Source organism: Dreissena polymorpha, chromosome 15, assembly GCF_020536995.1.
Source record: "Dreissena polymorpha isolate Duluth1 chromosome 15, UMN_Dpol_1.0, whole genome shotgun sequence".
Classification (NCBI taxonomy): Eukaryota; Metazoa; Mollusca; class Bivalvia; order Myida; family Dreissenidae; genus Dreissena; species Dreissena polymorpha.
In genome coordinates, this window is record NC_068369.1 from 49,110,722 (window position 1) to 49,129,380 (window position 18,659).

General features: G+C 36.0%; 1 protein-coding gene across 6 annotated transcripts in view; it reads left to right on the forward strand.

Moving 5' to 3' along the window:
- Positions 1–12,201: 12,201 nt before the first annotated feature.
- The window catches only part of LOC127860448 (uncharacterized), a 135,081-nt gene continuing 128,623 nt past the window's right edge, over positions 12,202–18,659 (forward strand). For 3 of the 6 annotated variants that reach the window (XM_052398528.1, XM_052398529.1, XM_052398530.1), the window contains exon 1: positions 15,795–16,420. The gene's annotated coding sequence lies outside the window, so the exon portion shown is untranslated. Of the gene's footprint in view, positions 16,421–18,659 lie in introns of all 6 variants that reach the window. The other 3 variants (XM_052398532.1, XM_052398527.1, XM_052398531.1) reach the window with 2 other exon arrangements.

Genomic DNA, 18,659 nt, shown 5'->3' on the forward strand with positions numbered 1-18,659 from the left:
CTAATTTGGTTGTAGTTGCATTCATGAACTAGGATATTCTTAATAGCAGTACTTAGCTATCTATTCTCCACAGTGAACATTTAAGTAGGATCTTCCATAAACAAGATCTGCTTGATGCTCTTTACCAATTGTTATTTCCGTTGATAAAAATAGTGACACCAAAGTGTGTCTTGTACTAACATTAATATATTTAAGAGCAGACACAATCCTAAAATATTTTGTATGCCCCGGCATTGACTGATGTTGGAGGTACATATTGCTTGACCCACCCTTCCATCTCTACACGGTTAACACAAAATGACACATTTCATATACATGTACCGGTAATATCAATAATGTTTACTACAAATCTTCCATACTTTCATAGATGTTGTCCTTGAACACTATCAACACACCCACATCAAACCTACCTCTTGTTGCTGTTGACACTGACATACTTTTGGCTCAGAGTTATTCAGAGGGTCCAATCTCTTGTTTAACAAACAATTAAGCATTTCATCAGACATCAATTACAATTCCTACAAAGGGTTGATACTTACATGTGTGTTATCTTTGAACACTATCAACACACATCACCTGTCCTTATTTTGACAATGACAGACATTGACCAACTGTGGGACTTAAACTCATTCAGAAGTTCACAATTATTGTTCAACCGAATTTAATAATTTTGACTAGCATCAAAACCACCTCCTACAAAAATTTAATACTTGTATGGGTGTTGTTGTCGACCACTCTCAACACATCTGACTTTATTTTAATATTAACATTTACCTTATTTGGCCTTTACATTTTTCGCATGTGCCAATTTCTTGGTTAACCCTTATTATGACAATATATTCATGTTCCTGGCATTTCCTGGTGTTAGGGCCACGACTTTTTTTTTATTGGTTTACAAAAATTATTTTGAAAATGGTCCATCGGGCGGTCGAAAAAAAAAAAAAAAAAACATCATTGGAAAAATAAGTTAATACTAATAACATCAGAACAAAGACATCATATCTTTTATAACCTTAACACAGAGACGAAAAATCAAATTATGCAATGAAACACATCTATATCTTCAAATGAAATGAGTCACCTAAAAGCACCTTTTTGTAACATCAGGCAATTTTAAACACTCCATTAAATGACATGCGTTCTTCTCCCATTAAAACGAAAAACTGCGCTTCATTTCCGTAATTCGATGCGCACCATTACGCAATGCGATGCCCGTTGCATAAATCTTATATAAGATAAACTACTCATACACAAAGTATGTGTTTGCTCTTATTGGACTTATGACATCGTCCATGAAAAAAAATCGAGGTAGATCGATCCCCGCGTCGTCGCGGTAATGTTTGTTAAAGTTGTTGTCATGAAAACTCGTTGATTTACAACGCAAAACGTCTTATTTGAACTGACGCGAATTAATACAATCATATTTGTCAACTTGGCTTTTGCTTTATTTTGATAATTTAATCCAAAGTTTAATGTTAGCAAGTGTTTTTACTGGAATTGTAAACAAGGAGCCAGTTAAAGTCTTACGAAAATGTGCAGTCTGTGTGAATTGACAGTTTGACGTCATCAAAGGAAAGCCGCTTGCTGTCTGAAGCAATAAAGCGACAATTTTTGCGCCGACAAAATTGGCTTCCTTTGTCTAGCAATCAACATGTCGAACCAATCGTGCGTTTGTTTCTCAATTGCAATCCTCCAATTTAATTATAGCACGTGTATAGCTCCGCCTTCGAATCTTTTGCAGAGAACGGAGGCGGAGTTTAACGGTTAATTGAGTTAGTATTTTACGCAAGTTGAGTTCCGATTTGCCGAAATTACTCGGCCCTAAGCATTAAAACGACAAATACATTTATCAATGATTTTCCGAGATATACCGATTTGTTCCGATTTCCAAACTTTCTGTACAGTTCCTATAAACTATGGCGGACGTGTTTACAAAATTCCTAAACACATATATCGTAAATAATGGCAGTGTTTTATTGGATTATTTATACTAATTATCAAATTGCAAGGTAATACTTTTTTATCTACTATAATATCGGGTTTGTTTAATATAATAAACATGTTAAACAATATAGTTGCGTCACAGACTAGGAAATAAATTTTGATGCGGTCGACATTTTACTGACGCTGATTTTCCTATTGTCTGTTATTAAATAAATTTTGAGAAGTGCCCATAAAAGGACTGGTACATACTGTGTCACATTGAAAAATATCCCGATCTCTGTAATATATGTGAACCAATCGTTGATTGTACTTACTTGATTTTATTCGCAACCGTACTCAAACCGGATCGTTTTTTTTTCTCGTTTCGCTCGTTTTTCAGTGCGGTCGGGAATAAAATATATAAAAAAAAGACGATTTTCCGATTTTATTTTTTTTCCCATTTTCCAAAAATTAGGGTCGGCGGTTTTGTAAACCAAGAAATATAAAAGTCGTGGCCTAGAGGTATATTGCCATTTGCTGTCCATTCATTTGTTTGTTTGCCTGTCTGTCTTTCTAGCAGCAATTATAATGTTGTAAAGTATTGTTATACATGTATGACAGGATGACATTTATAACACAATGTACACCTGATCTCATTTTGACCTTGAACTTGTCCTGTCTTTGGATCAAATTGTGATGTCACTGATTAAGTCACATAACCCTTTGATTTGATAATAAGGAATAATGAGCAGTGTGTGACAACCACTTCTGGGACAGTGTTCACCATATGTGACTAACAAAACGTTGGTGATGTATATTGCTAGTTAAAAATAAAATTAACAATTTTATAAGATCAAGCATATACATCTTAATGAAATAAAATGCAACCACTTCTGTCATATCGAAATAGCAGAATTTAAGGATTGAACACATATGCTTAATACTAGGATTTTACAGAAAACCATTTATTCATGCTTTTGGATCAATGACATAATTATAGAAACATTTTGATTTCACAATCAATGAAAGTTAAGAATATTTGTACAAATATGTTTTTAAATATTTTGTGGAATTGGTGCGTGCTATATAATAAAAAAGACAGATAATAAATGACCCAAATTGGTTTAGGCATGTTCAATAAATTGAAACAATATGTTCCCAAAACAACATAGACCGATGATGATGATGATGATGATGATGATGATGATGATGATGATGATGATGATGATGATGATGATGATGATGATGATGATAATGATGATGTTGATGATGAAAATAATGATGATGGTGATAATTAGAAAAATGATTATATTGATGATGATGATAATGATGAGGATAACATGATGCTGATGATGTTGGTGATGATGATGATGATGATGATGATGATGATGATGATTATGTTAGTTATTTATCAAGATGAAATATAATAATTCATATGCGTAGTGGAAGTCATTTAATGTCTGTTAAAAAAACAAGACAGCAATGAGGTGCAGCAGTTCTCTATTGTGGCAATAGGAAAACAATTTGACGACTCCAGCAGTCACATTTGTTTACAGTAACACACTCATTGGGAAAGTTGTTAAACACATTAACACAAAATGTGTTGTAATTATTTCTTGGAATGATTATGTTGTTGTTTAAAAAAAATGGCTGCCAGGTGCTGGGGTAGTTTAAATAAAAAAAGTAATACCTTGCGAAAACCACCTGCTCATAATGCTTTAGTCTGAAAGCCTTAGATTAGCGCCTTAGGACCTTTTGCCTTTTGTGTCTTTTCTTGTATACCCTCAAGGCCAGTCAGAACTTAGCCTGGATCAAAATTGGATCAGATTTTTAGTTTAATAGCACTTTCCATTGCTAATCTGAAATCATGACAATTGTTCAGTTGGTACTTTATTTTCTTTTGACTGTTAACCAAAGAACATAATGTGTGCACATTGCATCCTATCTGATGACGCTTGTTGTTCTATCTAAGGCTAGTGACCAATTACAGACTTTACATTACTGATCTATACATGGTATATTAAAAGCTGTTTCTTGTGCAAGTATGTCTCATCATGTTTTTTTTTAAGTCCTGCTTAACTACCCAACACCCTATCAGCTCACATGGATCTGTATTATAGATGCTCAATATACATAATAATTTATCTCTATCATGACATGGCAGTGATTGGGAAAGATTTGTGCTAAAATGCATTCTACATGTTTTTTCTATGAAGTAAGTCAAGAGGCACTTATTCAGAAAACGGATGCAATCTTAATTAACTGCTATTCCCACAAAAATTGTCTTAGTATTGGCAGTTAACAAGGATGTGTGTTGACCCTCTTGTTAGCTTGACTTTTCGAAGAAAAATGAGAGCTATACTTCTAGCCCCTGCGTCAGCATCGCCGTCGGCGTTGGTGAAAGTTTTTATGCTACTCGAAAATATTTTCAGAGGAGCATAAAGTTGCCAGTTTGTAGTTCCTTACTTCCTTCCTTCATTCCGTCACACTTTTGCTACCGTTTCTCATAGCGCCTTTAATACTTAACTAATCGATTTCATATTTGGCATGAATGTACCTTGCATGGACCTCTACCTTTTGATGAGGTTTGAGGTCACTGGGGTCAAGGTCACTGAGGCTAATAATAGACTTCCTTCTGTCACACTTTTGCTACCGTTTCTCACAGCGCCTTCAATACTTAACCAATCGCTTTCATATTTAGCATGTAGGTTCCTTGCATGGAACTCTACCTTTTGATGGTTTTTGAGATCACTGGGGTCAAGGTCAAGGTCACCGAGGCTAATAATAGACTTCCTTCTGTCACACTTTTGCTACCGTTTCTCATAGCGCCTTCAATACTTAACCAATCACTTTCATATTTGGCATGTAGGTACCTTGCATGAACCTCTACCTTTTGATGAGGTTTGAGGTCGCTGGGGTCAAGGTCAAGGTCAACGAGGCTAATAATAGACTTCCTTCTGGCACACTTTTGCTACCGTTGCTCATAGCGCCTTCAATACTTTACCAATCGCTTTCATATTTGGCATGTAGGTACCTTGCATGGACCTCTACCTTTTGATGAGGTTTGAGGTCACTGGGTAAAGGTCACCGAGGCTTATACTAGATTCTTTTAGGTGTTTATTAACACATACATTGACAAAGCGCATCATCGGGGACCATCCATCAGTTTCACAGATATTCTTGTTTGTTAAGTCAAATTACTATAACACTATCAAAGATAATTAACTCAAACTTGGAATACTTCTTTATGGCATCAACACAATTGTGTATGTCAAGTTGAATAACTCTGTCAGCATTATTTCTAGAGTTATGCCCCCTTTTATATTTAGAAAATTGAAAATTTGTTTAAGTTTTATGTTTAGGTCCACTTTATTCCTAAAGTATCAAAGCTATTGCTTTCATACTTGCAACATTTACTAACTATCATGAGTGGACTGTGTAGGCAAAGTAAGTAACTCTGACTGGCATTTTGACAGAATTTTGGCCCCTTTTATACTAAGAGCATTGAACATTCGGTTAAGTTTTGTGTTTTGGTCCATTTTACTCCTAAAGTATCATTGCTATTGCTTTCAGACTTGGAACACATGCTAACTATCATAAGGGGACTGTACAAGACAAGTTGCAATTAACTCTGGTTGGCATTTTGACAGAATTATGGCCCTTTTTATAGTAACTTTCAATATTTTGATAAATTTTGTGTTTAGATGCACTTTACTTTTAAAGTATCAAGGCTTTTGCTTTAAAACTTCAAACACTTTCTTACTATCATCAGGGTACTGTATCTGGCAAGTTGAATTAGACCTTGATCTTTGAATGACCTTGACTCTCAAGGTCAAATAAATAAATTTTGCTTAAATTGCCATAACTTCTTTATTTAGGACTAGATTTGATTCATACTTTTACAAAACAACGCTTACCTGACATACCACAATAGACTTCACCCAAAACATCCCCCAGGCCCCACCCCAGAATCCCCCCTCCCCCAACATTTTGTTTTTCCCTTTTTTAATGCCACTGATAGCAGTTGAACTGTCTGTCAGTCTGTGCGTCCATCCAAAAACTTTAGCATTTGCCATTACTTTTGCAGTATTGAAGATATCCCTTGGTATTTGGCATGGATGTGGAGCTGAACATTTTGAGTGGTGGTAGGTCAAGGTCGTCCTTCAAGGTAAAAGGTCAATGTCAAAGGTCTAATTTTGCTATATTGAAGATAGCAGCTTGATATTTGGCATGCATGTGAATCTCATGGAGCTGCACATTTGGAGTGGTAAAAGGTCAAGGTCTTCCTTCAAGGTCTAATGTCAAAAATATGGCGTCTGTCCGTTCGTCCAAAAACTTTAACATTGGTCATAACTTTTGCAACATTGAAGATATCAACTTGATATTTGGCATGTCTGTGTATCTTATGGAGAAGCACATTTTGAGTGGTGAAAGGTCAACGTCATCCTTCAAAGTAGAAAGGTCAAGGTTAAAGGTAAAATTTTGCCATATTGAAGATAGCAACTCAATATTTGGCATGCATGCGTATCTCATGGAGCTGCACATTTTGAGTGGTGAAAGATCAAGGTCATCCTTCAAGGTCAAAGGTCAAATTATGCAATATTGAAGAAAGCAACTCGATGTTTGGCATGCATGCGTATCTCATGGAGCTGCACATTTTGAGTGGTGAAAGGTCAAGGTCATCCTTCAAGGTCAATAGTCAAATTGTGCTATATTGAAGATAGCAATTCGATATTTGGCATGCATGCGTATCTCATGGAGCTGAACATTTTGAGTGGTGAAAAGGTCAAGGTCGTCCTTCAAGGTCAAAGGTCAAATTTTGCAATATTGAAGATAGCAACTTGCTATTTGGCATGCATGTGTAACTCATGGAGCTGCACATTTTGAGTGGTAAAAGGTCAAGGTCATCCTTCAGGGTCAAAGGTCAAAAAAACAAATTCAAAAACTTTAACCAAAACTTTAACCTTCCTCATAACTTTTGCAATATTGAACATAGCAACTTGATATTTGGCATGCATGTGTATCTCATGGAGCTGCAAATTTTGAGTGGTGAAAGGTCAAGGTCATCCTTCAAGGTCAAAGGTCAAACAAATAATTCAAAGCGGCGCATTAAGGGGCATTGTGTTTCTGACAAACACATCTCTAGTTTAATGTTAACACGACGTTTACAAATGCTTCCAATATAGTCATCATGTATATTTCCCGACAAAAGAGCGCAAAAATTATAAAGGTAGCGTGTGTTGATATTTTTATACAAACTGTGTAGCGCAGAGAACATTGAATTATGTTGATTTCGGTTAAAAGTTTATTTGGTATTTTTTAACACAATTATACCGCAATTAATTTGATATTTCCTCAAAATTAATTTCAAATCAAACACGTCGTATCTTCATCGTTACGGTCCTTTAGTTGAGTAATTATTGAAACAGTAATTGTACTGTATACTGATTCAAGAGAACATCTGGACGGAACTGGATTAAGTATTGGGCGTTATGAAAACACGCATTGCACATCTACTGACCTATTGTGTAGACTGCTGTCTGCGGTGTTTAAACAAAAGAGATTAACATGTGAGAATGCAACTCTAACGATTTGGTCCATAATGTCCCGTAATACATTGTTTTGAATGTCATTATTTTAATCAATACATTTGCGATCTAAATAAGGGACAAGTAGTGTAACACGAGATTATTAATTTTTTTTATAAAAAAAATGCAGTCGGTAGATATCTTCGTCTCTGCTGCTATTAAATGTGTATTTACAAATAAATACAGCCACGCCAATTTTTGCGCGCTTTTATTAGAACAAAGAAACTCATTTAATTTATGTGCACTTTTTGGATAGAATTTGTAACCGAAAATAGCTGTACACGACGCGTGCAAACCGAGTCAGGTGATTTACTCATGTTGGATTACAACTGATCTGATTGGGCGCTCATTTCATCAAATCTTTAAATAGAAACATATGCAGAAGTTCATTTAATACTTTCAAAAAATTGTTAACGTTTGTGTTTGACATTCTTTAGCACTCGTATCGTCAGTATTAACCAGAATTCGTTTAAAAAAATGAAAACGGGCATAAGCTGGATTATCGAGTCATGGATAAAGACGGAAGAAGTTGCATGTATGCGATTGAGACAGTTGAAACGTATGTATCGGAGAAAAGAGGGACTCGTGGAAAATACGACTATCACATTACAATCAGTTATGAGTTCTCCGTGGCTTCAAACTGTTAATTACATAAGGCGACTACTTTTTGACGATGCTGGAACAGCAGCGTCCAAGGTTTGATAACCAGTAAAAAAAATCTTCACAATGGCGCCCTATGTAAAAGACCGAGCCAGTCCGATTGAGATAACTCGATTTTTTCAGTTACTTCCCTTGGCATTCGACACTGCGTAGGAGATTGCTCGTTGATTTTCATTGATAACATTCTCCTAGCAGAGTTGTCGTTCGTGTTGATAAAGGTAAATATTAATAGAACAGCATATCCTGGGGAAACAGATTCAATAAGTGTATCAGAACGTTAATTTCAAATTAGTAATTTTACATCCTTTTTATTTTTATGGACTAATGAAACAACTATATATTTTCTCTATTTTGTTTGATATTTGTTCTCGATTTAGTAAATAAATTGCGCATAAAAACATGTAAAATTAACTTTTTACGTGATCACAAAACTGAAGAATGCGAACGATTTCGAACCTGCAAATTGTAAACGCTGCACTGCTATGATATATATAGATAAAACAACATTTCATTGCGTTATTGTCCGTCCCGCTAGCGCAGTGGTAAGGACGTTCGCTTTTTCACCTTTACGACACCGGTTCGATTCCCGCTCCCGGCGCAATGTTATATTTTGTATGTTTTGTGGTCACCATTCCTGACAGTTGTTTTTTTTTTCCGGAAAATCTCATTCCCCCCCCCCCCCCCGCAGCATTTGAGCATATAAAAAATTAAAAAGTATTTCAGTACAAAACAAATAGCTGGAAATTGCAGCTATCATTCAAAATTCGTCCCAACTGTCGTCAATCTAATCTTATTAGGTAGGAGTGCTGGACACACTCCGGGTCCCAACATTATGCAGCCTCAGCGCGGAGGTAACTCATTACCTTGGAAAAACACAAATACATACACTGGGTGCAGCCTAGGCGCGTATAGACTCAAACAAGGCAACAAACTCAAGTGCGGGCACAATCATTTAAAATTTACATATTGAATACGATATTCTAACAGAAATTACACAACCACCTAAGTGTACATACCATGTTTGATATTTCGTTCGATTGTTAGATTTCAGCATATACATGTTTAAGGTCATTTCGCTATTAAGTAACTTATCCATATGTTCGTGGGCGAACTCGGATAGTCAAGTGCTCATACGATTGAGCTCACATGGTCCGGCTATGTGCTCATACCTACTTTCGAGAATCATCATGAATGTATTGCCATACTTAATGAACAAGAATGTGACCCGCCTCCCAGTTTCGCTCAATGGGTCAAGTTACCCACGGGTACTACTTCCCCGTACCCCTAAACTTTTTTTCGTACCAAAAATGTTTCGTACGCAATTTTTTTTCGTAACAATCTTTTTTTCGTACCCCAAATTTTCGTACCCCAAATTTTCGTACCCAAATTTGTTATCGTACCCAAATGTTCGTATCAACATACACAATTGTGGTGATATAGATAAACTTAAATTGATGTTTTATATCCATCCACTTCTAAAGCATCGTCACACCAGTACTGCCAGTACTTTGATATATTTATTGGTATACAAAACCGGCAGACGTTTTTTTTTTCAAAAACCCGAAAAAAATAAAATTAGATTTGACATTGTTTTTTTAACAAAAATTCCCGATCCTACAAAAATGGTCTGAACAGTTATCAGTTTTCTAAACGTTCCGCGTTTTATACATGACATCGCGCACTGAGCGGTCGGGTTGTACTATTTTTGGTATTTTACGTTCTTGTGCGTATAAATACGCAGTAACTGTGATAAACCAGTCTGTTGTTATCGGGAACATGGCGACTCCCGTTGACCTGAAGAACAAGGGAGATTGTTTATTTTTGCAAGTCTAACCTCTTCAAGGAACTGTGCAGTAGATTACAAATGACAAAGTCCAGGACGAGTGCACCGAATCCAAATTGGCAATTGGCAGGTAGAATGGTTTAACCGCACACTTATTTAAATGGTAACGTCCTTCCTGGCGGGTGAACAAACAAGCTGGGATCTACACCTAGGTAGTTTGGCGGGTGCGTACCGAGCAACACCGCATGAAGCGACTGGTTTCTCCCCTAATATGATGGTAACTGGACGTGAAGTTAGACTCCAAGCAGACATCATATATGCTGATCCATCTTCTGGAGGTTCCACCGAGATGAGAAATATCACCACCATGCAACAGGCCTGATATGCGGGACAACTACGGGAAAGGTAGCGATGGAACACCTTAAACAAAGGGCAAAACGCAGTTAAGTTCATTTTGAACAAAAAGCTTCGTTAATAGACTTCAAGATGGGCGACCTTGTATGGTGTCTTAATGAGGGCCGTAAAGTTGGGTTATGTCCGAAACTCGAAAATATATACGAGGGGCCCATGCTCATTGAAAAACAATTCAACAGTAAACTTTGCATTGCAAGTATTGTCAGTTTGTATTGCAAACTGACCGAGAGGGCCATACTAAAATGGTGCATCACGATAAACTGAACCCGTACAGCGGCAAACACATTCCTAAATGGTTCATCTCTGCGAAACAGAAACTTAAGAAACACATAAGCGAATAACTAATATGTGAGCCAATACCTAATTCATAATCAAAGACTTGGGATCTTGCGCGAAAAAAAAAAACGTTGCGTAAAAAAAGAAAAGAAAAGAAAAGTGCATAAATATTTTGGTGGGGGGTTATTACAAAAAAGGGATTATTTTAAGTATAATCTAACATTTAGTGGCGCAAAAGAACAATGACGCTTCTCAAGTTCATTAAGTTTAGTAATAATAAATTGTTACGTCACTACTGGTTGTTTATTTTAGAAAATGTGGCGAGCTGTAGACGATCGTCATAAGAAGTATAGACGTCGTGCCTGTGGAAAAACTGACAGAAAGTCTAGAGTGGTAGGCCATGTTTTAAAATACCATGTGTCGATGGACAGAGTACCATTCTCTTGCAGTTTATGCAATTTCCGCTGCCTTGAGCAACACGAACTTATGGACCATGTACGTAAGTACAGGAGGCATATCGATGAGGCAAGTAAACTTGGTATGACCAATACGCCAGTGCTCCTAGATCAAGCGGAACGGCCGATTGACATCGACAATTATGTAGAAGCCATAGAGGACACAGTGCAAACCCAAGATCCTGTGTTGCCACTAAGCAGCATTGAAAAGGGCTCTGCGTCAAAATTGGAACGACCGGACCAGGAGCAAACGAAACATGCCTTGAATTTCCATACGTCCGTTTAAATGGGCGGCTCTCTAACATCTTCTGATCTATCCATCGAGCCAGGATGTTTGACTGACCCTCCAATGGGTCAGTACGATGCACCAACGCCCCTGTTAGACGAGCACGACGAGGAGGAGGAGGAGTTCAACGTCTGGCTGGGCTTTTTGACCGCCCCTGATGATCAGGAAACGGTTTCTTATGAGGAACCTAATCAGCAGGTTGTACCAACACTGTCTTCTGTTGAACAGCGGGATTGGATGAGCCCCATGCCACGGGTAGTAACATCAGAACAGCCAGCGGTGCTTTCCACTGCGATGACAGCTTCACAGGTGCCGACAGCTATAGTCCAGGATCCGATCAGGGAGGCAATAAGGCAATCAACAATACTGATGGAAAACACAATTAGGGAGGGACATTCTACAATACTGAGTGCCATCAATGCAAATCACAAGGACATGCTTAATGTGCTTAAGGAGATTCGGGACGCACTGCAGAAAGAAAAACAAAAAACTTAAATAAAAACACTAGCTGTGTCATATTACATTTACTGTGTTAATGTTGTTTTACAACGGCACTAACTAATGTGACGATGACAGTTGTTTACTAGTGTTAATGTTTTAAAACTATAGGTGATGTTTGTGTTTAACTTTAAATTTTATTGAAATGTGTATTGGCTACAGTAGTTTAGCCAAATTTTGTGAGGGGGGGGGGGTAATGATATGCACTGGGGTTTTCATCTAATGTTTTACCTTTCCTGTAAATACTTGTTCTGGATTCATTCACTCCAATAGTCAGTGCGTTTTGACAAACATAATAAGCAGAATATGTATATGAATCTGACTATTAACAGATCCCATAACATATAAATCAAACCATGTTTGCGTCTTGCAATTTTAACCAGGAATGTGGACATTGTTCTTTCTTATTTAGGATGACTCAGAGAGTGTCTGTTCCGAGTTCTGTTCTGTTCTGTTTTTCTTGATCTTGATCTTGATATTGATGTGTTGCGGTGAAACATTGAAAAAAAATTACTCACCGCGCGTGCGTCAAGTAGCTGTAAAACATACTTAGTTTTCGAGCCCCCCTCTAATTTGGTTTTTAAACATAGAAACTGGATCATTTGTAGCTGTTTGATACTTGCGAATCAAGTCCGGAGGAAGAGAGTTCCAGGCACATATTGTATTTGGGATGAAACTGAACTTTAGTACGTTTGTCATTGTCGAAATTCTATTAAAATGTTCATTATGCATGTTTTTAGTAAAACGAATAGGTCGATGGAGTTGATCCAATGGTAAATTTGCACGTGAATTTAGACCTTTACATAGTAATATTAATCTATTTTGTTTTCTTCTTTCTTTCAAAGGTTGAAGTTCTAATACTTTTAAAATTTTAGTCATGGATCCTGGTTCGTAGTCCCGATAATTAGAAGTGATGAATCTAGCTGAATGCTTTTGTACGCTTTCAAGTTTTTCTTGTAAATAAATTTGATGTGGATCCCAGGCCGCGCTGGCATATTCTAGCACTGGGCGGATTAATCCTTTATAAGCCTGAAGTTTTACGTCTTGAGCACACATGGATAAATTTCTTTTGAGAAGACCTAACGTTCTGTACGATTTGTTGCAGACTTCATTTATATGTTTGTTCCAATTCAGATCACATGTGATATTCACTCCAAGATATTTAATACAAGATAAGACGTCTAGACGAGTATTTTTCAATGTGTAGTCAAAATTAATTTTCTTATTTCTACGTGAAAGAGTCATCGTGTTGCATTTACTGGGTTGGAATCTTATACCCCAAGAAGTGGCCCAATAACCAAGTTTATTTATGTCTGATTGTAAGTCTAAGCAGTCTTCAAAATTATTAATTTCCCTATAGCAAACACAATCGTCGGCAAAAAGTCTAATATTCGAAGTTATGTCTATAGAGATGTCATTGATATGCACCAAAAATAGGATCGGGCCTTACACAGTTCCCTGCGGTACTCCGGATTTAACAATTGAGGATTCTGATCTGGCGCCATTTACTACAACGCATTGCTTACGGTTTACTAAAAATGAATCTATCCACTGTAGAATGTTTATAGGAACTCCATATTTGTGTAATTTAGTTTTTAATAATTCATGAGGCACGGTGACGAACGCCTTTTCGAAGTCTTGTATAAAAATGTCCACTTGTTTGGATTTATCTATAGATGTTGCCCAATCATTAATGACGGTTACAAGTTGGGTTTCACAACTGTGATTTTTACGAAAAGCATGTTGATTTTTATTCAGAATAGAGTTGTTATCAAAATGTTGCATTAAGTTGGAACAGATGATGTGCTCTAGAAGTTTGCAACATATGCAAGTCAACGACACAGGTCTATAATTACTAGGTTTTGATCTGTCATCTTTCTTGTATAACGGACAAATATTTGCTGATTTCCTATCCTCCGGATTAGTACCAATGTTTACTGATTGTTGAAAGAGATGCGCTAAGACGCTTGATATACTAGTTGCAAGTTCTTTTAATACTTTTGGATGTATACTATCAGGACCCATGGCCTTGGTTGTATTTAAGCCTTGCAGCAATTTTTCAACTCCTTTTTCAGTAATATTTATTAAGTCCATTTTCTCGTATAAAGGTGTTTCATATGTAACTGACGTATATTCAGTGTGCGTAAAGGCACTGGTGAATTGTTCATTTTAAACTTTAGCTTTATCTAAATCTGATTCTACAGTAGAGCCACATTTTGTTGTTAACGGAGGTATACCTGTTTGTCGGATTTTTGACAGTTTATGTATTTCCAAAAAGGCTTACAGTCTTTTTTAATTTCACCAATTAAATTATTCACATAATTGTCATGAGCATCTTGAACTTCAGTTTTAACTTGTTTTCATAACAATTTCCACTTAATCTTCAGTCTGAGATTTCCAGTTTTTTTTTAATTTGCATGAGTTTTATTTCTACGTTTTACCAATGTTTTAATTTCTCGGGTAATCCAAGGTAAATATTGTAGACTTTTAGATAGTTTACTTGGAACATGAGTGTCTACACATTTTAATAAGAATTTCTTGATTAATTTACTATTTCTTCCACTGTTCTGGTGTTTTGATAACCGTTGAAATACTTGTCCTTAGCAAAGTCCGAAGTTTCCTTTCTCATTGCATCATAATCTCCTTTTTGGAATATTGGAAATAAGAACGTTTTGGTTGTTTCTTGTACGGGATGTCACACTTCAACGTACCAGCGATAACATCATGATCACTAAACTTGTCTGGCGAGTAGATATTTTCAAATTGACCGGGTAGTGTTGTAATGAACAAATCCAGAATGTTTTCGTCCCTCGTGGGAAAATTTACGAGTTGTTCAGCACTATGTTCGTCTAGGATATCAATAAGTGATTGGCCTTCACAGTCCGATAGGCATGATAACGTTAATTTATTAAGTTTATTTTACTCGAGTTATTTATATTCTTAGCGAATTGTTCATAAATAAAAGTACTGTATTGGGTTAATGAACACATATATTTTATGAATCCATAGGTATTGCACAATAATCTTCGTTAGTCTGATTGTTATTCACATTTTTCACTAGAAGTCGTCATGTCATTTCACCATTGTCCGCCATCTTGGAATGCTGACTTATGGGTAATTCTTGCATAGCAACAAACTGCTGTGATAACATTTTTATCGCAAGACCTATTTTTAGGCATTAGGTAAGAAATCTACGCTATTATTAGCATGTAAAGGTTATTAATTAGTTCATATAATCTGTTTTAAATTGGTTTGTCATTTAAAGCCCATTTTATTATTTATAAGTGTTAAGCGTGCGAGCGTTCCCTAATTGGTCACGGCAGTTATTGTGACCCGCTTTTGGTCACACAGTGACCAATATTTGGTCACAGTGACCAATTTCTGGTCACAAATGACGCCGCGATAGTATAAAGTGACCAAATTTTGGTCACAGGGTTCATTCTAGTTATAATCTTTAAAGGGGTAACATCTATCAATGTTTTCTCTAAAAAAGTAAGATTAGCATTAACAATAGTAACTTTTGTATTGAACCGTTGAATTTTGAGAAATAAGTAATAGCTTATTCTAAGTTCTTTTAAATATGGAGTAATTGAACTATTAAATCTAACTTTAACTACCGTATTACGTTGAAAGGAGCATCATTGAATTTTTGACATCCATTGTTTACTATTATTTGACTACGCTACTTTGTCAAGACTGTTAAATCCGATGAATATTAAGTTTTATTGAATGTATCGGAATTAAGCATTTTGTTTATCGGTACACAGTTATAACCGTTTATTGTGAATAAACCCGTTGAACATTTCGTATCGGAATTGCGTTGTGAATTTATAGTACCACGGAACGCAACAATACTACAAAAACGAAAGAAGAGTTAAATGTCTAAAAAAAATAAAAATAATTAATTGCGGAAATTATTTGTGGATGCGGTGCCGTTTGATAAAAAATACACGGTTGACTAGAAGCCGATTCTTATCATCCGGGAATGACTAGAATCCGATTCATGTCACCCTGGGGTGACATAAACTTGATAAAGCCGATTCTAGTCACCAAGGGTGACTACCGTCGGCTTGAAGTCACCGCAGGGTGACATGAATCGGCTTTTAGTCACCCCCGGTTGACTTGTGGGCCTTTTCAGGTCGACAATGATAATGAGCTCTAATTACATACATTCAATAACTGATACATGGGTTTCGCTGTTTTGATATATTCTGTTCTAAAATTTTGATACCTCACTGTCAATGGAAAACATCGTTTGTGTACATCATTGATTGGTTGTGAAATCATCAAGTTTTTCTTCTTTTTTACCAGTAAACAATCTAGTTTATATCAATGTGGTACGTCGGCATTATTATTTATCCGCAGAGAAATCTTTGTTTGATGTATTATACATATGCCATTATTATTTGTGACCGGGTCGACTTTCTCCCGATTTGTTTAGTGGTTTATAACCCGTACTTATTATTTTAACATGATATTTTTGTGAGTGTAGTCACATGATCAAATCGGAGGAAACGAGTCCAAGTTCACTCTAGTGGTTAGTATTGGTTCTTGTGTTTGGATTTTATTGTATGTAATTGAAAACGGTTGCAATACATTGTTTTCTTTGTATTTCGTTTGAGGTTTGAACCATGCATAGGCGCTCGATGTCTATGACAATGTTTTGTTAATTTATTATTTTTAGTTATATTGCAATATACTCAACATCACTTGACTCGCGGTAATATGATAATAGGTGCTACCTAATTAACGGGCAAAAGCTTATTTGATGTTTGTTTAAGATAACACGGGTAATAAAATAAATATATGTCTGCACATTATCATGCAACAAAACATTCAATTTCTTTACAAAACAATATGTATCCTCGAAGGACCAAAGTCCTTGGGGGTAAGAATCGATTTTTAAAAAGAAGTGAAAGTAAACAAACACAACACAAAATTGTGTACATACCTTTATGGAAAAATCCTTTATTTACATTTACCAAACCAAATTTGGCAAATATGTGCTTAAATAAATAAGATTCGGCTTTGTAAAGTAGCCCTGGTCGAAGCTGTCTGCCATTTTTTAGAAAGGACCTAATTCCGGTGACGTCATTCAAAGGGAAATTACTCAAACCTAATGGTGTATTTAGGCCAAGCAACTGCTATTTGCTAGTTTTTCTGTATTTTTTTTTAACTTGGAAATATTCTTTAATTTTTGTTATAACAGTCAAAATATATAAACTTATTTACAATTAGTTTATGCATTTATATTTTCCTTCGTTTTTTCTTCCTAATCACAACACAAACAGAGTAAAGTGTCACCTCTCCTTAGAGCTCCAACTTATAAATATTCTTTTAAAATAACTCTTTTAACAGTCAAACACATAAATAGGTTAACTTATTTACACATTCAGCAATTAAATGCATATAATTGAAAAAATATGAAAAAGTAGTCTAAGGGATACGACCAGCAACCTAATAGAAAAAATAGGTTGGCCTAATTGAAAAAACGAAAACTTCCGGTCTACTTCTACGAGTCAACTCCAGCCGACAATGCAAACGGACTGTCACATGTTTAAAAGCGAGTTTGGGACCAAATAAAGGGGTTTAAAGGGGGCCATGAATTAGGAATAGTAGAAAACATACAAATTAAGGTGTGAGAAACATTATACACGAGTGTTACCTGTTTTGGTCTCATTTCGAGCGTCTTTTTGTAGGTGACAGTTGCGTTGGCATCTGTCATTATTCACCGAACTGCGCGTGCATGACGTCATCTTAACTCTCGCGATACGAGACAAAAACAAATGTCATCGGAATTCGGACCCCCACGGAATTCGGGCCTTAGAGGATAATTTAGCAAAGCAATAAAATATAATTTGTTTTAATCTTAAACAAGTTTATGAAGCTATGCTTTATGTATAATAACCCCTTGTACTGTTTTCAAACTCTTAAACATGTATTTCATTTTTTGTTTACTTTTAAAAACAATGTTAGAATTTAAAAAAAAATTTAATCTCGCGAAACTGTGTTTTATTGATGTTTTCCATATGCAGGGATGCCATTTATGTTTTAGGGCGAGATTATTTCTAAAACGATTTTATTTAACTTAAGCATAAAAAAGAAAGGTGCCGTACTTCATTATTTTGGTCCCATGTCTAAATCATCGACATCGTAAATGTATCCCCTGCATATGTAAATGAAAAACTTTTTGTACTTAATTAATGTTAATAAACATATAAATGCAACAATGCTTGCGGGAGTGTTTGCATCTATCTTGAAAGAAGTGCATAGACCTCATTCACTGCGCAAAATTACACAGACCAGAAATATCACCTTTGGCTTTGGACACAAATTCACACAATACTCTTTGCATATCTTCCGCACTGTCAGGGTTCGACACTAAGGCACGTCCGACAGACATTGTCTAGTAAGATCGGTGGTCGGGGTAGTAATACTGTGGGCTAGCTTGTCCGACTGGTCGTACATAACAAATCTATACCAGCGATTTTCCTTGTCCAATTGGGAAAAGTACCCGTACCGGTCCAATTGGGAAAAATCAAGTCGTGAAAATCTCAAAATTGGGAAAAATCGAGTCGTGAAAACCTCAAATTGGGAAATTGGTGTATTTGATTTTTTGCTCCCAAATACTTTAAAATTGATAACCAAGTGTTTTCAAGCTGTCAATATTATATAAACCTAGGTTCAAGCTATAGAGCTGCAAAGGGAAACTAACTAAATGTTGCTTAAAAAAAAAAAAAAAAAAAAAAAAATTTTTTTTTTTTTTTTTTTTTTTA